This window comes from Bufo bufo, chromosome 3 (assembly GCF_905171765.1).
Source record: "Bufo bufo chromosome 3, aBufBuf1.1, whole genome shotgun sequence".
NCBI lineage: Eukaryota > Metazoa > Chordata > Amphibia > Anura > Bufonidae > Bufo > Bufo bufo.
The window spans coordinates 60,863,433-60,888,759 of NC_053391.1; positions in this window are offsets into that span (position 1 = coordinate 60,863,433).

Sequence of the window (25,327 nt, forward strand, 5' to 3'; positions counted from 1 at the left end):
TATATATATATATATATATATATATATATATATATATATTGCAGTTGCCTGCCCGTGTGTGAGAGGCTGCAGGCTCAGTCACAGACAGTACTGTGTGCACACCATTCATACAGGGTGTGACAGAAAATACCTCGCAGATAAAAACAAATTCTATTTTATCTTTTTCTGTGATCTAATCACATTTGCAAGCCAGTGTGTCAGGCCCACACAGACTGTATTGTGGCCACTGTCTAGTGGCTACGCCTCCACTTATACTGTTACAGGGTGTAACTCAATTTGGGGGACTGCTCATACGCCTTGCAATGTACTGTGGCACCAGATATGAGAGGTGTGTTTAAGTAGTACTATTCCTATCAGTTTAATCCCTGTTACGTCCCCTATCAGGGGACGTGTATGGAATAGATTTTAGGAACTGGGAGATGGAAAAAGATGCTTGGTCGGTCCTCTTACTTCCAATTTGGGGCACTGCGCATGCGCCGTGTAATGTACTGTGCCACCAGATATGAGTGGTGTGTTTAAGTAGTACTATTCCTATCAGTTTAATCCCTGTTACGTCCCTTATCAGGGGACGTATATGGAATAGATTTTAGGAACCGGGAGATGGAAAAAGATGCTTGGTCGGTCCTCTTACTTCCAATTTGGGGCACTGCACGTGCGCCGTGTAATGTACTGTGCAATCCCAATATGAGTGGTATGTTAAGTAGTACTATTCCTATCAGTTTAATCCCTGTTACGTCCCCTATCAGGGGACGTGTATGGAATAGATTTTAGGAACTGGGAGATGGAAAAAGATGCTTGGTTGGTCCTCCTACTTTCAATTTGGGGCACTGCGCGTGCGCCGTGCAATGTACTGTGCCACCAGATATGAGTGGTGTGTTAAGTAGTGCTATTCCTATCAGTTTAATCCCTGTTACGTCCTCTATCAGGGGCAGGGCCGTCTGTAATATTGATTGGACCCTGGGCAAGAATTTACTTGGGCCCCCTGGATCCCGCCTTCCCACACCTTAAAAAAAAGCGAAAATCTTATACTCACCTGTTTCCTTTCACTAGCTCACTAGCTGCTGGTACGGCGAGGGATGGTGACATCATCACGCCTGCCTGCGCTGGGATTTCACTACCAAATAGACCTCAGGCCTGTAGTCTATGACAAGTCTTGTCGCCATCTGCAAATTTTAAGGCACATTGGCGACCATTTTGCTCGCCATCTGGAGCGCTGTATTGCATCAGTGACATGAACACTCTCCACATACAGTTGCAAGAAAAAGTATGTGAACCCTTTGGAATGATATGGATTTCTGCACAAATTGGTCAGAAAATGTGATCTGATCTTCATCTAAGTCACAACAATAGACAATCACAGTCTGCTTAAACTAATAACACACAAAGACTTAAATGTTACCATGTTTTTATTGAACACACTATGTAAACATTTACAGTGCAGGTGGAAAAAGTATGTGAACCCCTAGACTAATGGCATCTCCAAGAGCTAATCGGATTGAGGTGTCAGCCAACTAGAGTCCAATCAATGAGATGAGATTGGAGGTGTTGGTTACAGCTGCCCTGCCCTATAAAAAACACACACCAGTTGTGGGTTCTCTTTTCACAAGAAGCATTGCCTGATGTGAATGATGCCTCGCACAAAAGAGCTCTCAGAAGACCTATGACTAAGAATTGTTGACTTGCATAAAGCTGGAAAGGGTTATAAAAGTATCTCCAAAAGCCTTGCTGTTCATCAGTCCACGGTAAGACAAATTGTCTATAAATGGAGAAAGTTCAGCACTGCTGCTACTCTCCCTAGGAGTGGCCGTCCTGTAAATATGACTACAAGAGCACAGCGCAGACTGCTCAATGAGGTGAAGAAGAATCCTAGAGTGTCAGCTAAAGACTTACAAAAGTCTCTGGCATATGCTAACATCCCTGTTAGTGAATCTACGATACGTAAAACACTAAACAAGAATGGATTTCATGGGAGCATACCACAGAGGAAGCCACTGCTGTCCAAAAAAAACATTGCTGCACGTTTACAGTTTGCACAAGAGCACCTGGATGTTCCATAGCAGTACTGGCAAAATATTCTGTGGACAGATGAAACCAAAGTTGAGTTGTTTGGAAGAAACACACAACACTATGTGTGGAGAAAAAGAGGCACAGCACACCAACATCAAAACCTCATCCCAACTGTGAAGTATGGTGGTGGGGGCATCATGGTTTGGGGCTGCTTTGCTGCGTCAGGGCCTGGACAGATTGCTATCATCGAAGGAAAAATGAATTCCCAAGTTTACCAAGACATTTTGCAGGAGAACTTAAGGCCATCTGTCCACCAGCTGAAGCTCAACAGAAGATGGGTGTTGCAACAGGAAAACAACCCAAAGCATAGAAGTAAATCAACAACAGAATGTCTTAAACAGAAGAAAATACGCCTTCTGGAGTGGCCCAGTCAGAGTCCTGACCTCAACCCGATTGAGATGCTGTGGCATGACCTCAAGAAAGCGATTCACACCAGACATCCCAAGAATATTGCTGAACTGAAACAGTTCTGTAAAGAGGAATGGTCAAGAATTACTCCTGACCGTTGTGCACGTCTGATCTGCAACTACAGGAAACGTTTGGTTGAAGTTATTGCTGCCAAAGGAGGTTCAACCAGTTATTAAATCCAAGGGTTCACATACTTTTTCCAACTGCACTGTGAATGTTTACATGGCGTGTTCAATAAAAACATAGTAACATTTAATTCTTTGTGTGTTATTAGTTTAAGCAGACTGTGATTGTCTATTGTTGTGACTTAGATGAAGATCAGATCACATTTTATGACCAATTTGTGTAGAAATCCATATTATTTTAAAGGGTTCACATACTTTTTCTTGCAACTGTATAATGATATATTACATCAGTGACATCACCGCTCTCCACATATAGGCGATATATTACATCAGTGACATCACCGCTCTCCACATATATGTGATGAGCGGTGATGTCACTTATGTAATATATTACTTACCGGTATATGTGGACAGCAGTGATGTCACTGATGTAATATATTAGTTATGTGTGGAGAGTGGTGATGTCACTGATGTAATATATCACTTATAAGTAATATATTACATCAGTGACATCACCGCTGTCCATATATAGGTGATATATTACATCTGTGACATCACCGCTCTCCACATATAAGAGGCATATTACATCAGTGACGTCATCCTTTGGCGCTGGGGTGCGCAGCCAGGGCCGGCCTTAGGTGTTCAGGCGCCCTGTGCGAGCTAACCTTGTGGTAGTGTTACCTGCAGTCCTATGTAAAACCACAGATAACACTAGTGCTAAATAATGTAGTAGTGTTACCTGCAGTCCTATGTAAAACCACAGATAACACTAGTGTAGATCATGTGGAAGTGTTACCTTCGTCCTTAGTGTGCCTCCCTGTGTCTATCGCACAGACTCCATGCTGGCGCTGCCTCCTCTTCCATCTTCTTCCTCTTGTCCCGCACAGAACGTTCTGAAGCAGCTGCGTCAAGATATAGGAACACTGTGGGCATGGTGATACACACAGGGAGAGACACACACACAGGGACGGACACACACACACAGGGACGGACACACACACACATGGACGGACACACACACACATGGACGGACACACACACACAGGGACGGACACACACACACACACACAAAGGGACAGACACACACACACACAGGGATGGACACACACACACACACAGGGACGGACACACACACACAGGGACGGACACACACACACACATGGACGGACACACACACACAGGGACAGACACACACACACAGGGACAGACACACACACACACAAGGACAGACACACACACACAAGGACAGACACACACACACAAGGACAGACACACACACAGGGACAGACACACACACACACACACACAAAGGGACAGACACACACACACACACACAGGGACGGACACACACACACAGGGACGGACACACACACACAGGGATGGACACACACACACAGGGACGGACACACACACACACACACACTCAGGGACAGACACACACACACAGGGACGGACACACACACACAAAAGGGACAGACACACACACACAGGGACGGACACACACACACAGGGACGGACACACACACACAGGGACAGACACACACACACACATGGACGGACACACACACACAGGGACAGACACACACACACAGGGACAGACACACACACACACAAGGACAGACACACACACACAAGGACAGACACACACACACAAGGACAGACACACACACAGGGACAGACACACACACACACAAAGGGACAGACACACACACACACAGGGACGGACACACACACACAGGGACGGACACACACACACAGGGACGGACACACACACACACACTCAGGGACAGACATACACACACAGGGACGGACACACACACTCAGGGACGGACACACACACACACACACACAGGTACTGACACACACACAGGGACGGACACACACACACAGGGACGGACACACACACACACAAAGGGACAGACACACACACACACACAGGGACGGACACACACACACACAGGGACGGACACACACACACAGGGACGGACAGTCACACACAGGGACGGACAGTCACACACACAGGGACGGACAGTCACACACACACACAGGGACGGAAACACACACTGGCACACTCAACATCAGCAGCAAGGAGTTAAAGTCCAACCCTTAATGCCCCCAAGATCCCTGGGGGGGGTTGATGTAGTAGCAGGAAAGCACACACTGTCCCCCTGTCCTATATGAGCCCCCCCCCTCCCCTGTCCTATATGAGCCCCCCCTCCCCTGTCCTATATGAGCCCCCCTGTCCTATATGAGCCCCCCCTCTCCTATATGAGCCCCCCCCTGTCCTATATGAGCCCCCCCCCCCCATGGCTACCAAATACCTGTAAGTTCTGTTAGTTGCTTGGCTGGCTCAGGCTGTGTCTGTTGTGGCTGCTGGCTGGGGCTCCACCTCCTTCTTCTCTCTGCCTGTGCGGCAGCTGCGTCATGCTCCAGCAGCCACTGGTCTGCTCTGTTAAAGAGACAGGCAGGCCAGGCAGCAGAGCGGAGCGCAGAGTGGCCCCGGGCCCCGCCCCCTCCTCACTCTCTCTTTCTATAGTCCGGACCATGACTTTGTTATGTTACAGGGCCGGCGGGCGGTGGCGGCAACAAAATATAGGGGGCCCAAGTAAAATCCAAGTAAAATGCTGCTTGGGCCCCCCAGGAGCAACTGGGCCCGGGGAAGCTGCCCCTTTTGCCCTGCGGTCAAGACGGCCCTGATCAGGGGACGTGTATGGAATATATTTTAGACAACCGCAAAGTTGTCAATAGTTGACACACTCATGATATAAATTTTATTCCTCTATGCATCAATCTTGGTGTAGTGATGACTGTGCTCGTGCCCACGTTTGGGAGATTGCAGGCTATGGGTTTTTTTCAAAGCCTATGGTCGTGCTGAGGTAGTTCAGTGACAGTTAGGTGACCCAGAAAACAATGATTCTGCAGTGTGGGCCCATTGTTGGGCTAGTAGGCTTTAATGATCACCTTAGATGATCACAAAGAAAACTGGGACATAAAGCTAGGTATCGTGGATAATTGTTTTTCTTGTGCTCTGGCAGCAGACACAGTTTCAACACACCCAGGGCCACAGCCTCTGCATGAACCATAAGCCTTACGGCCACTTCCCGTCCCTTAATGCTAGCCTTCTTAATATTAAACGTTATATGCACGCATAACACACAAGATGTGGCACTAATGTCACAGTTCACAACAAGCACAGTAAATGGAAAAATTACGTAAAAGTATGGAAAAACCAAATAGATTTCACTTATATTTTTCCTATCTCTGGCCCTGACACAAAAAAGGTATTGCACAGATGTCATAAGTCACTGCAGACACCCTCTATAGATAACGTATTGAAAATGATGTAAAAAATATACTCACTTAAACTTTTCCTATCTCTGGCCATCATACACAGAAGGTATTACACAGATGTCACAAGTCACTGCAGACACCCTCTATAGAAAAAATATTGAAAATGTGGTAAAAAATATACTAGTTTTCACTTATATTTTTCCTATCTCTGGCCATGACACACAGAAGGTATTGCACAGATGTCACAAGTCACTGCAGACACCCTCTATAGATAAAGTATTGAAAATGATGGAAAAAATATACTACTTTTTACTTATATTTTTCCTATCTCTGGCCCTGACACACAGAAGGTATTGCACAAATAGAAAAAATCTTGAAAATGATGAAAAAAATGTATTTGATGGATATATTATATTGCTTTCACCACACATAATAGTCCTTAAAAGGACTTTTGGGTCTTTGAAAAGATTTTCAACTAAATAGATTGCGATCTCACTCCCTACACTATATACAGTGGGGGAAATAATTATTTGACCCCTCACTGATTTTGTAAGTTTGTCCAATGACAAAGAAATGAAAAGTCTCAGAACAGTATCATTTCAATGGTAGGTTTATTGTAACAGTGGCAGATAGCACATCAAAAGGAAAATCGAAAAAATAACTTTAAATAAAAGATAGCAACTGATTTGCATTTCATTGAGTGAAATAAGTATTTGAACCCTCTAACAAAAAAAGACTTAATACTTGGTGGAAAAACCCTTGTTTGCAAGCACAGAGGTCAAACGTTTCTTGTAATTGATGACCAAGTTTGCGCACATTTTAGGAGGAATGTTGGTCCACTCCTCTTTGCAGATCATCTCTAAATCCCTAAGGTTTCGAGGCTGTCTCTGTGCAACTCTGAGCTTGAGCTCCCTCCATAGGTTTTCGATTGGATTAAGGTCCGGAGACTGACTAGGCCACTCCATGACCTTAATGTGCTTCTTCTTGAGCCACTCCTTTGTTGCCTTTGCTGTATGTTTTGGGTCATTGTCGTGCTGGAACACCCATCCACGACCCATTTTCAGTTTCCTGGCAGAGGGAAGGAGGTTGTCGCTCAGGATTTCACGATACATGGCTCCGTCCATTTTCCCGTTTATGCGAATAAGTTGTCCTGTGCCCTTAGCAGAAAAACACCCCCAAAGCAAAATGTTTCCACCCCCATGCTTGACGGTGGGGACGGTGTTTTGGGGGTCATAGGCAGCATTTTTCTTCCTCCAAACACAGCGAGTTGAGTTAATGCCAAAGAGCTCTATTTTGGTCTCATCAGACCACAGCACCTTCTCCCAGTCACTCTCTGAATCATTCAGGTGTTCATTGGCAAACTTCAGACGGGCCTGCACATGTGCCTTCCTGAGCAGGGGGACCTTGCGAGCCCTGCAGGATTTTAATCCATTGCGGTGTAATGTGTTTCCAATGGTTTTCTTGGTGACTGTGGTCCCTGCTAATTTGAGGTCATTAACTAACTCCTCCCGTGTAGTTCTAGGATGCTTTTTCACCTTTCTCAGAACCATTGACACCCCACGAGGTGAGATCTTGCGTGGAGCCCCAGAGCGAGGTCGATTGATGGTCATTTTGTGCTCCTTCCATTTTCGAACAATCGCACCAACAGTTGTCACCTTCTCTCCCAGCTTCTTGCTAATGGTTTTGTAGCCCATTCCAGCCTTGTGCAGGTCTACAATTTTGTCTCTGACATCCTTGGACAGCTCTTTGGTCTTTCCCATGTTGGAGAGTTTGGAGTCTGCTTGATTGATTGATTCTGTGGACAGGTGTCTTTTATACAGGTGACTAGTTAAGACAGGTGTCCTTAATGAGGGTGACTAATTGAGTAGAAGTGTCTAACCACTCTGTGGGAGCCAGAACTCTTAATGGTTGGTAGGGGTTCAAATACTTATTTCACTCAATGAAATGCAAATCAGTTGCTATCAATTATTTAAAGTTATTTTTTCGATTTTCCTTTTGATGTGCTATCTGCCACTGTTACAATAAACCTACCATTGAAATGATACTGTTCTGAGACTTTTCATTTCTTTGTCATTGGACAAACTTACAAAATCAGTGAGGGGTCAAATAATTATTTCCCCCACTGTATCCCTTCCTAAATGCAGCTCTCCCTGACTACAAATGAGCCGAACATGCTTCATCAGGTGCTATATAGCATTCGATTACGTGTTTCGGCCAGCCAATCACTGTAATGCCAGTAGCCAACATGGTTACTGGCATTACAGTGAGGGCAATAATTACCTGCACGTTTATTGGCTACATAGTAGCCGCGAAACATGCGGGAAGTAGACTCGAGCATGGCGCTCAAGCACATACGGTACTCAGCCGAGTACCACCATGTGCCGAGCATAGCGATGCTCGAGCCAAACAGCAGTTTGGCCGAGCATGCTTTCTCAACACTAGGATGGACATCTGTATGCTGCGCTGGGACACAGAAGTGGATGTGCTAGCTGATGGTGCTTGCGAAGGTCCAGGTGCAGGGCAGGAGGCATCCGGGCGTGCGTCTTGGACAGGGGATTGGCCAGCACGTAACACAGGGGAAGAGGAGGCAGTGGTGTGACCCGCAGATACTGATTGTGGACCCAGGCGTTCGGCACACCTATTAGGGTGCTTTGATGCCATGTGGCGGATCATGTTGGTGGTGGTTAGGTTGCTAGTGTTCACGCCCCTGCTCATTTTGGTACGGCACAGGTTGCAAATGACAATTCTTTTATCGTCCGCACTTTCCTCAAAAAAGCACCAGACTGAGGAACACCCACCCCTTGGCAAGAAAAATTGCTGCAAGTGGGTGCTCGGGGAACAGTTGCGGGCCTGTTTGGTGTGACCCGCCTTATCCCTTTTGCCACCCCACTGCCTCTTCCAGCCTGTTGCAGTGCTGCGGATACCTCCCCCTCTGTAATGCTGTCCTTGCTCGGCTTGCCACCTTCCCAGGTTGGGTCAGTGATTTCATCGTCCACCACCTCCTCTTCCATTTCCTTACTCTGGTCATCCTACTGACTTGTTTACCTAACAAGAACCTCACTTATTGACAACTGTGTCTCATCCTCATCATCAACCTCTTGAGACACTAATTGCAGTTGACTTATTGGCAACTGTGTCTCATCATTATCATCCACCTTGTGAAACACTAATTGCCGTTCCCCACCGTCTTCTTCTTCTAAATGTGGATGCTTAAGAGTTTGGTAATCAGTGCACAAGATCTTCTCATGTCCCTCTTTAAGCGGGCTTGGCGAGAAGCCCAAATCAAAGAATGGAGCACAGATGTCACAAGTCACTGCAGACCCTCTCTATAGAAAAAGTTTTGAAGATGATGGAAATATATACTAGTTTTCACTTATAGTATTAATATGGATACTAGCGCTGCCATCTAGTTTAAGGGGAGGTGGGAGAGCACCAGTACTGTAATGCAATTACAGAGAGGTGTGTCGCTGCAGGGTTCTGGTGAGGGGATAATTGCCAAAAAAATAAAAATAAATAGAGCAAACTATTAGGAGAAACAGAAAAGAACCCGCGTTGACTAAGTATCCATTTGAAATAACGAAATGTATCAGCAATACTGTCTCGTGTGGGATGAGAATACACACTGGCCTATTTTGCCATACACTGCGGAGATATCGATGTTTAAATGGATCCCAAACTTTTGAATGATTGGAGTTAAACAAAAAACAAGATAGATGTAGAAAAAAAGGTCAGTAGTAGGGATGAGCGAACCCGAACTGTATAGTTCGGGTTCGTACCGAATTTTGGGGTGTCCGTGACACGGACCCGAACCCGAACATTTTCGTAAAAGTCTGGGTTCGGGTTCGGTGTTCGGTGCTTTCTTGGCGCTTTTTGAAAGGCTGCAAAGCAGCCAATCAACAAGCGTCATACTACTTGGCCCAAGAGGCCATCACAGCCATGCCTACTATTGGCATGGCTGTGATTGGCCAGTGCACCATGTGACCCAGCCTCTATTTAAGCTGGAGTCACGTAGCGCCGCACGTCACTCTGCTATGATCAGTATAGGGAGAGGTTGCAGCTGCGACGTTAGGGCGAGATTAGGCAGATTAACTCCTCCAAAAGACTTCATTCTGTGCTCGATCTGCAGCTGTGGATCATTGAAGTGCTATTATTGACTTACTCACTTTTTTGAGGCTGCCCAGAGCGTTTTTAGATCACTTTTTTTCTAGGGTGATCGGCGGCCATTTTGTGACTTGTGGTGCGCCAGCACGAGCTATCACCAAGTGTATTTAACCATCGATAGTGTGGTTATTTTGTGCTATATCCTACATCAGCTGCAGGCTGAGCCTGTGTCACCGAAGTGCATTTAACCATCAACAGTCTGGTTATTTTTTGGCCATATACTACATAAGCTGCAGGCTGAGCCTGTGTCACCCAAGTGCATTTAACCATCAACAGTCTGGTTATTTTTTGGCCGTATACTACATCTGGTGCAGGCTGAGCCTGTGTCACCCAAGTGCATTTAACCATCAACAGTGTGGTTATTTTTTATATGCAATATATTACATCAGGGGAAAGTAGAGCCTGTCACCCAGCGCCTAAAAAATAGACCTGACATTTCTATTCAACCAAATCTGCACAGTTTTAGCTGGTCAAGTTATTTGTAGTGACCGTAAAAGCAGACTTTTTGTTCTGGGTTGAAAAAGCATTCCCAAATTTGCCATTCTCAAAATAACTAGTTTGTGGTATTTGAGGCCTACTTGAAATCTATCCCAAAAAGAAAATCTTACATTGAAGGTATTGATAGTGTCATTCAGAAAAACCTAAGACACACGCTAGCGTGCTGATAGAAGTGTCATTCTGTGATTAAACCTATAACTGTCACACAGCGCAACAAAAAACAGGTCTCACATCTCTATTCAACCAAATCTGCACAGTTTTAGCTGGTCAAGTTATTTGTAGTGACCGTAAAAGCAGACTTTTTGTTCTGGGTTGAAAAAGCATTCCCAAATTTGCCATTCTCAAAATAACTAGTTTGTGGTATTTGAGGCCTACTTAAAATCTATCCCAAAAAGAAAATCTTACATTGAAGGTATTGATAGTGTCATTCAGAAAAACCTAAGACACACGCTAGCGTGCTGATAGAAGTGTCATTCTGTGATTAAACCTATAACTGTCACACAGCGCAAAAAAAATCAGGTCTCACATCTCTATTCAACCAAATCTGCACAGTTTTAGCTGGTCAAGTTATTTGTAGTGACCGTAAAAGCAGACTTTTTGTTCTGGGTTGAAAAAGCATTCCCAAATTTGCCATTCTGAAAATAACTAGTTTGTGGTATTTGAGGCCTACTTGAAATCTATCCCAAAAACAAACACTTACATTGAAGGTATTGATAGTGTCATTCAGAAAAACCTAAGACACACGCTAGCGTGCTGATAGAAGTGTCATTCTGTGATTAAACCTATAACTGTCACACAGCGCAAAAAAAAACAGGTCTCACATCTCTATTCAACCAAATCTGCACAGTTTTAGCTGGTCAAGTTATTTGTAGTGACCGTCAAAGCAGACTTTTTGTTCTGGGTTGAAAAAGCATTCCCTAATTTGCCATTCTCAAAATTGTGGTGAACGGGAACAATGAGGAAAACATCTAATAAAGGACGCGGACGCGGACGTGGACATGGTCGTGGTGGTGTTAGTGGACCCTCTGGTGCTGGGAGAGGACGTGGCCGTTCTGCCACAGCCACACGTCCTAGTGAACCAACTACCTCAGGTCCCAGTAGCCAGCAGAATTTACAGCGATATTTAGTGGGGCCCAATGCCGTTCTAAGGATGGTAAGGCCTGAGCAGGTACAGGCATTAGTCAATTGGGTGGCCGACAGTGGATCCAGCACATTCACATTATCTCCCACCCAGTCTTCTGCAGAAAGCGCACAGATGGCGCATGAAAACCAAGCCCATCGGTCTGTCATATCACCCCCATGCATATTAGGGAAACTGTCTGAGCCTCAAGTTATGCAGCAGTCTCTTATGCTGTTTGAAGACTCTGCTGCCAGGGTTTCCCAAGGGCATCCACCTAGCCCTTCCCCAGGGGTGGAAGAGATAGAATGCACTAACGCACAACCACTTATTTTTCCTGATGATGAGGACATGGGAATACCACCTCAGCACGTCTCTGATGATGACGAAACACAGGTGCCAACTGCTGCGTCTTTCTGCAGTGTGCAGACTGAACAGGAGGTCAGGGATCAAGACTGGGTGGAAGACGATGCAGGGGACGATGAGGTCCTAGACCCCACATGGAATGAAGGTCGTGCCACTGACTTTCACAGTTCGGAGGAAGAGGCAGTGGTGAGACCGAGCCAACAGCGTAGCAAAAGAGGGAGCAGTGGGAAAAATCAGAACACCCGCCGCCAAGAGACTCCGCCTGCTACTGACCGCCGCCATCTGGGACCGAGCACCCCAAAGGCAGCTTCAAGGAGTTCCCTGGCATGGCACTTCTTCAAATAATGTGCTGACGACAAGACCCGAGTGGTTTGCACGCTGTGCCATCAGAGCCTGAAGCGAGGCATTAACGTTCTGAACCTTAGCACAACCTGCATGACCAGGCACCTGCATGCAAAGCATGAACTGCAGTGGAGTAAACACCTTAAAAACAAGGAAGTCACTCAGGCTCCCCCTGCTACATCTTCTGCTGCTGCAGCCTCGGCCTCTTCTGCTGCTGCTGCCGCCGCCTCGGCCTCTTCCTCCACCTCTGGAGGAACGTTGGCACCTGCCGCCCATCAAACATGGGATGTACCACCAACACCACCACCTGTGTCACCAAGCATCTCAACCATGTCACACGGCAGCGTTCAGCTCTCCATCTCACAAACATTTGAGAGAAAGCGTAAATTCTCACCTAGCCACCCTCGATCCCTGGCCCTGAATGCCAGCATTTCTAAACTACTGGCCTATGAAATGCTGTCATTTAGGCTGGTGGACACACACAGCTTCAAACAGCTCATGTCACTTGCTGTCCCACAGTATGTTGTTCCCAGCCGCCACTACTTCTCTAAGAGAGCCGTGCCTTCCCTGCACAAACAAGTGTTCGATAAAATCAAGTGTGCACTGCGCAACGCCATCTGTGGCAAGGTCCACCTAACCACAGATACGTGGACCAGTAAGCACGGCCAGGGACGCTATATCTCCCTAACTGCACACTGGGTAAATGTAGTGGCGGCTGGGCCCCAGGCGGAGAGCTATTTGGCGCAGGTCCTTCCGCCGCCAAGGATCGCAGGGCAACATTCTTTGCCTCCTGTCTCCTCCTCCTCCTACTCAGCTTCCTCCTCCTCTTCTTCCACCTGCTCATCCAGTCAGCCACACACCTTCACCACCAACTTCAGCACAGCACGGGGTAAACGTCAGCAGGCCATTCTGAAACTCATATGTTTGGGGGACAGGCCCCACACCGCACAGGAGTTGTGGCGGGGTATAGAACAACAGACCGACGAGTGGTTGCTGCCGGTGAGCCTCAAGCCCGGCCTGGTGGTGTGCGATAATGGGCGAAATCTCGTTGCAGCTCTGGGACTAGCCGGTTTGACGCACATCCCTTGCCTGGCGCATGTGCTAAATTTGGTGGTGCAGAAGTTCATTCACAACTACCCCGACATGTCAGAGCTGCTGCATAAAGTGCGGGCCGTCTGTTCGCGCTTCCGGCGTTCACACCCTGCCGCTGCTCGCCTGTCTGCGCTACAGCGTAACTTCGGCCTTCCCGCTCACCGCCTCATATGCGACGTGCCCACCAGGTGGAACTCCACCTTGCATATGCTGGACAGACTGTGCGAGCAGCAGCAGGCCATAGTGGAGTTTCAGCTGCAGCACGCACGGGTCAGTCGCACTGCGGATCAGACCCACTTCACCACCAATGACTGGGCCTCCATGCGAGACCTGTGTGCCCAGTTGCGCTGTTTCGAGTACTCCACCAACATGGCCAGTGGCGATGACGCCGTTATCAGCGTTACAATACCACTTCTATGTCTCCTTCAGAAAACACTTAGGGCGATGATGGAAGAGGAGGTGGCCCAGGAGGAAGAGGAGGAAGAGGGGTCATTTTTAGCACTTTCAGGCCAGTCTCTTCAAAGTGACTCAGAGGGAGGTTTTTTGCAACACCAGAGGCCAGGTACAAATGTGGCCAGACAGGGCCCACTACTGGAGGACGAGGAGGACGAGGATGAGGAGGAGGTGGAGGAGGATGAGGATGAAGCATGTTCACAGCGGGGTGGCACCCAAAGCAGCTCGGGCCCATCACTGGTGCGTGGCTGGGGGGAAACACAGGACGATGACGATACGCCTCCCACAGAGGACAGCTTGTCCTTACCTCTGGGCAGCCTGGCACACATGAGCGACTACATGCTGCAGTGCCTGCGCAACGACAGCAGAGTTGCCCACATTTTAACGTGTGCAGACTACTGGGTTGCCACCCTGCTGGATCCCCGGTACAAAGACAATGTGCCCACCTTACTTCCTACACTGGAGCGTGATAGGAAGATGCGCGAGTACAAGCGCACGTTGGTAGACGCGCTACTGAGAGCATTCCCAAATGTCACAGGGGAACCAGTGGAAGCCCAAGGCGAAGGCAGAGGAGGAGCAAGAGGTCGCCAACGCAGCTGTGTCACGCCCAGCTCCTCTGAGGGCAGGGTTAGCATGGCAGAGATGTGGAAAAGTTTTGTCAACACGCCACAGCTAAGTGCACCACCACCTGATACGGAACGTGTTAGCAGGAGGCAACATTTCACTAACATGGTGGAACAGTACCTCTGCACACCCCTCCACGTACTGACTGATGGTTCGGCCCCATTCAACTTCTGGGTCTCCAAATTGTCCACGTGGCCAGAGCTAGCCTTTTATGCCTTGGAGGTGCTGGCCTGCCCGGCGGCCAGCGTTTTGTCTGAACGTGTATTCAGCACGGCAGGGGGCGTCATTACAGACAAACGCAGCCGCCTGTCTACAGCCAATGTGGACAAGCTGACGTTCATAAAAATGAACCAGGCATGGATCCCACAGGACCTGTCCATCCCTTGTGCAGATTAGATATTAACTACCTCCCCTTAACAATATATTATTCTACTCCAGGGCACTTCCTCATTCAATACTATTTTTAATTTCATTTTACCATTATATTGCGGGGCAACCCAAAGTTGAATGAACCTCTCCTCTGTCTGGGTGCCGGGGCCTAAATGTGTGACAGTGGCCTGTTCCAGTGGTGGGTGACGTGAAGCCTGATTCTCTGCTATGACATGAATACAGATTCTGCGCTGACATAAGGCCAGATTCTCTGTTACGGGACCGCTCTCCTCTGCCTGGGTGCCTGGGCCTAAATGTGTGACAGTGGCCTGTTCCAGTGGTGGCTGACGTGAAGCCTGATTCTCTGCTATGACATGAAGACAGATTCTGCGCTGACATAAGGCCAGATTCTCTGTTACGGGACCGCTCTCCTCTGTCTGGGTGCCGGGGCCTAAATGTGTGACAGTGGCCTGTTCCAGTGGTGGGTGACGTGAAGCCTGATTCTCTGCTATGACATGAATACAGATTCTGCGCTGACATAAGGCCAGATTCTCTGTTACGGGACCGCTCTCCTCTGTCTGGGTGCCGGGGCCTAAATGTGTGACAGTGGCCTGTTCCAGTGGTGGGTGACGTGAAGCCTGATTCTCTGCTATGACATGAATACAGATTCTGCGCTGACATAAGGCCAGATTCTCTGTCACGGGACCTCTCTCCTCTGCCTGGGTGCCTGGGCCTAAATATGTGACAGTGGCCTGTTCCAGTGGTGGCTGACGTGAAGCCTGATTCTCTGCTATGACATGAAGACTGATTCTGCGCTGACATAAGGCCAGATTCTCTGTTACGGGACCTCTCTCCTCTGTCTGGGTGCCGGGGCCTAAATGTGTGACAGTGGCCTGTTCCAGTGGTGGGTGACGTGAAGCCTGATTCTCTGCTATGACATGAAGACAGATTCTGCGCTGACATAAGGCCAGATTCTCTGTTACGGGACCGCTCTCCTCTGTCTGGGTGCCGGGGCCTAAATGTGTGACAGTGGCCTGTTCCAGTGGTGGGTGACGTGAAGCCTGATTCTCTGCTATGACATGAATACAGATTCTGCGCTGACATAAGGCCAGATTCTCTGTTACGGGACCTCTCTCCTCTGCCTGGGTGCCTGGGCCTAAATGTGTGACAGTGGCCTGTTCCAGTGGTGGGTGACGTGAAGCCTGATTCTCTGCTATGACATGAATACAGATTCTGCGCTGACATAAGGCCAGATTCTCTGTTACGGGACCTCTCTCCTCTGCCTGGGTGCCTGGGCCTAAATGTGCGACAGTGGCCTGTTCCAGTGGTGGGTGACGTGAAGCCTGATTCTCTGCTATGACATGAAGACAGATTCTGCGCTGACATAAGGCCAGATTCTCTGTTACGGGACCGCTCTCCTCTGTCTGGGTGCCGGGGCCTAAATGTGTGACAGTGGCCTGTTCCAGTGGTGGGTGACGTGAAGCCTGATTCTCTGCTATGACATGAAGACAGATTCTGTGCTGACATAAGGCCAGATTCTCTGTTACGGGACCTCTCTCCTCTGCCTGGGTGCCGGGGCCTAAATGTGTGACAGTGGCCTGTTCCAGTGGTGGGTGACGTGAAGCCTGATTCTCTGCTATGACATGTAGACAGATTCTGCGCTGACATAAGGCCAGATTCTCTGTTACGGGACCGCTCTCCTCTGTCTGGGTGCCGGGGCCTAAATGTGTGACAGTGGCCTGTTCCAGTGGTGGGTGACGTGAAGCCTGATTCTCTGCTATGACATGAATACAGATTCTGTGCTGACATAAGGCCAGATTCTCTGTTACGGGACCTCTCACCTCTGTCTGGGTGCCGGGGCCTAAATATGTGACAGTGGCCTGTTCCAGTGGTGGGTGACGTGAAGCCTGATTCTCTGCTATGACATGAAGACTGATTCTGCGCTGACATAAGGCCAGATTCTCTGTTACGGGACCGCTCTCCTCTGTCTGGGTGCCGGGGCCTAAATGTGTGACAGTGGCCTGTTCCAGTGGTGGGTGACGTGAAGCCTGATTCTCTGCTATGACATGAAGACTGATTCTGCGCTGACATAAGGCCAGATTCTCTGTTACGGGACCTCTCTCCTCTGTCTGGGTGCCGGGGCCTAAATGTGTGACAGTGGCCTGTTCCAGTGGTGGGTGACGTGAAGCCTGATTCTCTGCTATGACATGAAGACAGATTCTGCGCTGACATAAGGCCAGATTCTCTGTTACGGGACCGCTCTCCTCTGTCTGGGTGCCGGGGCCTAAATGTGTGACAGTGGCCTGTTCCAGTGGTGGGTGACGTGAAGCCTGATTCTCTGCTATGACATGAAGACAGATTCTGTGCTGACATAAGGCCAGATTCTCTGTTACGGGACCTCTCTCCTCTGCCTGGGTGCCTGGGCCTAAATGTGTGACAGTGGCCTGTTCCAGTGGTGGGTGACGTGAAGCCTGATTCTCTGCTATGACATGTAGACAGATTCTGCGCTGACATAAGGCCAGATTCTCTGTTACGGGACCGCTCTCCTCTGTCTGGGTGCCGGGGCCTAAATGTGTGACAGTGGCCTGTTCCAGTGGTGGGTGACGTGAAGCCTGATTCTCTGCTATGACATGAATACAGATTCTGTGCTGACATAAGGCCAGATTCTCTGTTACGGGACCTCTCACCTCTGTCTGGGTGCCGGGGCCTAAATATGTGACAGTGGCCTGTTCCAGTGGTGGGTGACGTGAAGCCTGATTCTCTGCTATGACATGAAGACTGATTCTGCACTGACATAAGGCCAGATTCTCTGTTACGGGACCTCTCTCCTCTGTCTGGGTGCCGGGGCCTAAATGTGTGACAGTGGCCTGTTCCAGTGGTGGGTGACGTGAAGCCTGATTCTCTGCTATGACATGAAGACTGATTCTGCGCTGACATAAGGCCAGATTCTCTGTTACGGGACCTCTCTCCTCTGTCTGGGTGCCGGGGCCTAAATGTGTGACAGTGGCCTGTTCCAGTGGTGGCTGACGTGAAGCCTGATTCTCTGCTATGACATGAAGACAGATTCTGCGCTGACATAAGGCCAGATTCTCTGTTACGGGACCGCTCTCCTCTGTCTGGGTGCCGGGGCCTAAATGTGTGACAGTGGCCTGTTCCAGTGGTGGGTGACGTGAAGCCTGATTCTCTGCTATGACATGAATACAGATTCTGCGCTGACATAAGGCCAGATTCTCTGTTACGGGACCGCTCTCCTCTGTCTGGGTGCCGGGGCCTAAATGTGTGACAGTGGCCTGTTCGGCCGAACTTCTCGAACCCGAACATCCAGGTGTTCGCTCAACTCTAGTCAGTAGTTAATTACTGGTCGGCGTACTTGAAGATGGATGTGTTTGTGCTGCTGGATTAATTCCCTTCTTTGTCCGGTAAGATTCTTGCGGTTGTTCACTTTAAATGTCAGTGTCTCTCCTGGTGCTATCTTCTGCTTTCCTCGTGGCACGCGCGTAACCCCGGCCGGTAGTTTGCGCGCGTACTCGGAAGCAATGTTTGGTTGTTGTCCTGGAAACCTAACGTGTGACGTCACACATGAAGCTACGGAAGCCTCACTGGTCCACAATACCTCTGACGCGTTTCGGAATAATCGTATTCCTTTCTCAGGGATAATTGTGGATCCTGCTGCATTGGTTTATATGCATGTTGGTTTCCATGGAAACAGCCATTTGTTTATGGGGCCGCACTAAGGCAGAAGAGGACACTGTATAGCTTAAGGGGGAGGGTTCACCGAGCGCTCATCGCTCATGTTGATTTGTTTACAAGGCTTGGAATGTTTATTCTATTATCTGTGTCCGTAGTGTATAAATCGGCTAGTAGATGGGTGGCGGTTATTTTTAATAGTTTTATTTTGTGTCATATATATTTTGGTCATTAGGACTTTGTCATTTTTCCTTTTATGGGCCCATGGTTTTGCGCTTGATTATAGAATACCGCAAAGTGCAAGCTACAAAAAGGCAAATAATTATATTTCTTGGTTAAGGCCAATTGGAGCCAGGTTGTTTAGATTGTAGATCCATTCGCTCTCCTTGCGCGACATTACTTTGATAAAGTCTCCTCCTCTGGGGTCCTGCCTTATTTGTTCAACTCCTCCAAAGAATGAGCCTACAAATATGCCCTTGTGTTTTCCACTATAATGTCGTGATAGTGGATGTCCTGCAAATTTTTTATTCATATTTTTACCGGACAAAGCGGGGAATTAATCCAGCAGCACAAACACATCCATCTTCAAGCACGCCGACCAGTAAGTAACTACTGACCTTTTTTTCTACATCTATCTTAGTTTTCACTTATATTTTTTCTATCTCTGTCCGTGACACACAGAAGGTATTGCACAGATGTCACAAGTCACTGCAGACACCCTCTATAAAAAAAGTATTGAAAATGACGGAAAAAAGGGGGCGCGGAGCTAGCGCCTGAACAGTATGGATGCTTGAGGCTGCAGCTCCGTTACTGAGATCCCCACCGTAGCCTTTTATCATATGCTGGCGCACCGATCATGGTGAAATTCGGAAGTCCCAGAACCGGAGACCAAGCCGCACAAGAAAGGGGAGCTCCCACCACCGGAGAGATGGATAAATTCATCAAGAAAGCAGCGGCATGTATCCAGAGATCCCAAAATGGCGCCGTCTCCGACTCGCGCCCCGTGCTCTAAACACACTGAGCTGCTGGATCAGGCCGCCGGCGGTGAGGAAGACACAGACAACCTCCCTATTTCACGCACCTTCCTGAAGGAGTTATTATCCTTTTCCCTGGCATCTGCCCTGGAACCTCTAAGTTCCGACCTAGCTGCTATTAAGCAGGAAATATCGCAGGTGGGAGGCCGAGTGGAAATACTTGAAAACACACAAAAAGCCATCATACGGCACCAAACAGAAGTGTCCCAGCGGTTCCAGGCCATTCAACACAAGATGAACTGCCTCTGCAACTCCCTAGAAGACCAGGATAATCGAGGTAGGCGCAATAACCTGCGTTTCCGTGGTGTCCCCGAATCTGTGGACACAGGAGACATCCCTAGCACAGTGGTGCAAATATGCATGTCCCTCCTTGGCCCAGAATCAGCCCATGAAGTTATACTAGAGAGAGCACACCGAGCTATAAGGCCTAAGCCTGCTACCTCAGCCCCACCAAGGGACATTATCTGCAAATTTCTCAGCTTCCCTGTTAAAGAAGCAGTCATCCTTAAAGCCCGTCAATCTGGCAAAGTGTCCTGGGATGGTCAAGACATACAAATCTTCCAGGACTTAGCCCAATCCACCTTGGACAAAAGAAGAGCTCTAAGACTACTGACAAGCTGGCTCAGAGATCATAGGTTCCCTTACAGATGGACCTTTCCATTTGGCCTATCATTTATATATGAAGGCCGCAGACTCTCTGTTTCCAATTATGCTGATCTGGACTCAATTTTTGACCAACTCCAGATAGAACCCCTCAAGATCGAAAACTGGGACCCTATTCAGGACTTATTCAACCTCCCTGACATTCCACATCCAGGCATCTGGGAACGTCAACGCACCCCAAGCGTCAAAAGAGTCCTAGGAACTCTAGAAGAACCACGTCCAGAAGACTCCCTATGGACAACTGATCATTTCCTCACAAGATCTCCCATATCCGCCAGATCTTTGACAACCCGGTGATTTCTAACATGTTTTTCTTTTCCTCCCAACTCCATTTTAGGCGCTATCATGCCTACTATTCAACTAGTTATACTAGTATTGTTATTTGCTAGTTATATTGTTATTCCTTTTGTTTCAGGATGTATAATGATCTGCGGACCCTTTAATTTCCCGCAGAAAGGAAAAATACTATATGTTTATCCGTGCTGTTCAGAGGGTTTTGGATATGTGCCCCTTGTGGTGAAAGGCGATGAAGCAGTTCCACTTTCTCTATAATATAGTATGGCGGATTTACAAATTACCTCTTACAATGTAAAAGGTTTCAATGCCCCTTCCAAACGCTGCCAAATTTTCTCAGAATTAATAAAAATGGGCTGCTCCGTTGTTCTCCTCCAGGAGACACATTTTAAATTTAATCACTAACCAAACCTCTTCCACTATTACTTCCCCACTTGGTATCATTGTGGTACTAACTCATCCGCTTCTAGAGGGGTCAGCGTGGGCTTTAGTAAAAGTACCCCATTCACCTACATGGATCATATTCAGGACCCTGAGGGCAGATTTATTATTTTAAAAGGTAACATAGCAAATCAGATATACACATTTATTAATGTATACGCTCCAAATGTCACCCAGGCTACATGGCTCCATAAAATTCTCCAGATGATTGACCATTTTAGAGAGGGAGTAACTGTCATGGGAGGTGACCTCAACCTCACTCTGGTCTCCCCAGTAGACTCTTCCTCCCAAAAGTCTGCTATCTCAAATAAAGCTCTAAGCAAATTGAGGAAATCTCTCCATGACCGGCGCCTGGTGGACATCTGGAGAACCTTAAATCCCAACGTTAAGGACTATACATTTTATTCCAATCCGCATAGTTCATACCAGCGCTTGGACTATCTATTGGTTTCATCCGAGCACATTCAGTTATGCTCTAAGGCCCAGATTGGCTCTATTAGCCTATCTGACTATGCCCCTATAGGGATTCATATACTTACCCCCAACAGACCCATTAAGTTGTTTAGATGGAAACTTAATGAGCAATTGATCCAAACCCCAGAAAACAAGGAAAAGGTCCTTAAATGGCTGAGAGACTTTTTCTCATCCAACAACACCCCTGGTATTCACCCCTATACCCTTTGGGACACCCATAAAGCTTATATCCGGGGTCAACTTATAAGCCTAGGCTCCTATACAAAAAAAATAAGACTTGCCCGCATTGACTCCCTCCTGAAAAATATTAGAGATATTGAGACCCTTCATAAAAGATCCCTGTTAGACTCCCATTTAACAAAATTAGCTCTCCTCAGAGCTGATCTAAAAAACCTTCTAAACACCCAATCTGCTAAGTACTTCCTGCATGCACAATATAAATACTTTGCCCACGGGGACAAGGTGTCCAAATTTATGATGTCTAGAATCAAAAAAAGGAAGGCCCAAAACTTAATTTGCTAAATTCGCAATAATGAAGGTAACATGCTGTAGTGGTAGTTTTGGAACCTGGTACCGTCGGATCCTGATCCTTGTGAAGTACTATTAGCTCTTTTAGATATATGGAGACTTGCAAGTGTAAGCAACCAGCACCGATGAAATAAGACTCGCGTACAGTCTGCTTCGTGTCCTAGAAATACTGTGTTCTGTTAACATGTGTTAGACCTTTTTTACTGGGCTAACCCCGCCCTCCATGGCACATGGCTGCCCAATAATATTACAGATAGGCAGGTACAATCCACCTCATGCCTTGACCAATAGGAATACATTTCAGAACTGAAAGGTACACATTTTCACACTTCCTGAGAGTGCCGGTGGGTGGAGCTCAAACATTCTCACCATCCACTACCACACCCAGAACACGTGCAAATGCTTCTAAATGAATCAGCCTTTTATTTAAACAGATATGGCCCTAATCGGACAATATCTATTTAATTCGGTACAGATATCCTACAGACCCAAAGTGAACCTCTGTTAGACATTGTTCCAAAAGGGGGGATCAGTCCCTGAGGAAGGTCTTTTAAAACAGGGTCGACCAAGAAAGGTGATATAGCATTCACATGGCCACCAGTCCCACCAACCAATGGATCATGTTGGGGCCCCCATGGTTCAATGAGACCGGCATCAGTGTGCTATACCCCACCGTTGCTGATGAGGATCCGCTGGCAGCTTTCACTAAGAACATTGCTCTCAGACCCAGCAGCCATTAGATCCCCCTCAAACCAACGGTGGAAGCTTTCACATGGGGGGGCAGGAACCCGAGTGCTGATCTATAGAATTTCCAGTGTAACGTCGTGACCCGATCACGCTCCTTTATAACCGTAATCCGGTCAGACATTACACAGGGAGGCATATACAAAATAAAGGGCTAGCCGACTGCCTTAATGAATACTTCTGTTCAGTTTTTACAAAAGAAAAAGGAAAAGGACCTCCACTAGAAAGGATGACTAATAAATCATTTGATGCATGTATCTTTACAGAGGAAGATGTTCTAAGTTTGCTGTCTAAGGTGAAGACAAATAAGTCACAGGGGCCTGATGAGATACACCCAAAATTATTAAAAGAGCTTAGTGGTGAGCTGGCAAAACCGTTAACAGATTTATTTAACCAATCATTAGTAACAGGAGTCGTCCCGGAAGATTGGAAATTGGCAAATGTCGTGCCCATTCACAAGAAAGGTAGTAGGGAGGAATCGAGCAACTATAGACCAGTGAGTCTGACATCAATAGTAGGCAAATTAATGGAAACCCTATTAAAGGATAGGATTGTGGAACATCTAAAATCCCATGGATTGCAAGATGAAAAACAACGTGGGTTTACTTCAGGGAGATCATGTCAAACAAATCTTATAGATTTTTTTGACTGGGTGACTAAAATAATAGACGGTGGAGGTGCAGTAGACATCGCATATCTAGATTTTAGTAAGGCTTTTGACACTGTCCCACATAGAAGACTTATCAATAAACTGCAGTCATTGAGCATGGACTCCCATATTGTTGAGTGGATTAGGCAGTGGCTGAGTGACAGACAACAGAGGGTTGTAGTCAATGGAGAACATTCAAAACAAGGTCATGTTGCCAGTGGGGTTCCACAGGGATCTGTACTGGGACCAATTTTGTTTAATATCTTCATAAGTGATATTGCAAAAGGCCTCGATGGGAAGGTGTGTCTTTTTGCTGATGACACAAAGATATGTAACAGGGTTGATGTTCCTGGAGGGAAACGCCAAATGGAAAAGGATTTAGGAAAACTAGAAGAATGGTCAGAACTCTGGCAACTGAAATTTAATGTGGATAAGTGCAAGATAATGCACCTGGGGCGTAAAAACCCAAGGGGAGAATATAGAATATTTGACACAGTCCTGACCTCAGTATCTGAGGAAAGGGATTTAGGAGTAATTATTTCAGAAGACTTAAAGGTGGGAAGACAATGTAATAGGGCAGCACGAAATGCCAGCAGAATGCTTGGATGTATAGGGAGAGGTATAAGCAGTAGAAAGAGTGAAGTGCTTATGCCGCTGTACAGAACACTGGTGAGACCTCACTTGGAGTATTGTGCGCAGTACTGGAGGCCATATCTCCAGAAGGATATAGATACTCTAGAGAGAGTTCAGAGAAGAGCTACTAAACTAGTACATGGATTGCAGGATAAAACTTACCAGGAAAGGTTAAAGGACCTTAATATGTATAGCTTGGAAGAAAGAAGAGACAGAGGGGATATGATAGAAACTTTTAAATACATAAAGGGAATCAACTCGGTAAAGGAGGAGAGTATATTTAAAAGAAGAAAAACTACCACAAGAGGACACAGTTTTAAATTAGAGGGGCAAAGGTTTAAAAGTAATATAAGGAAGTATTACTTTACTGAGAGAGTAGTGGATGCATGGAATAGCCTTCCTGCAGAAGTGGTAGCTGCAAATACAGTGAAGGGGTTTAAGCATGCATGGGATAGGCATAAGGCTATCCTTCATATAAGATAGGGCCAGGGACTATTCATAGGATTCAGATATATTGGGCAGACTAGATGGGCCAAATGGTTCTTATCTGCCGACACATTCTATGTTTCTATGTTTCTATAAACCTACATAACATTCCTAACCCAAAGAGAAAGTCCACTATAGTCATCCTATGCTAATAAAAATTTCCACGACAATGCTCACTAATACACAAGACATATCCCGGAGGTTCTCGGCATTTTATCGCTCCCTTTATAACCTACCTTCTCAGGAAAGTGTTACCCCGAATATTGCACATCAAGACTCGATAAAACTTTTCCTTCAATCTATTAACATACCCCAAATTAACGAAACTCATATTAAAGCCCTAAGTTCCCCATTCACTAGTGATGAACTTCTCCTAGCAATTAAACAACTGCCAAAAGGAAAGGCCCGAGGCCCAGATGGGTTCCCGACTCTTTATTTCCGCTCTTTTAACTCCGTCCTCCTGCCGCACTTGCTTAAAGTTTGCAATCAAACCTTACAGGGCGACCCTCTCTCCCATGAGATGACAAAAGCTAATATTACCATTATCCCCAAAGAAGGGAAGGACCCTACTGAATGTGGCAACTACCGCCCTATTTCTCTATTAAATTTAGACCTAAAACTATTAGCTAAACTGCTAGCAAACCGCCTAGCCCCTCTCCTTCCCCAACTTATCCACAGAAACCAAACAGGCTTCATCAAGGGAAGGGAGGGAAAAGATAACACAGCAAGAGTACTAAACGTCCTGCTACATGTCTCAAAATACCATCTTCACTTAGTCATG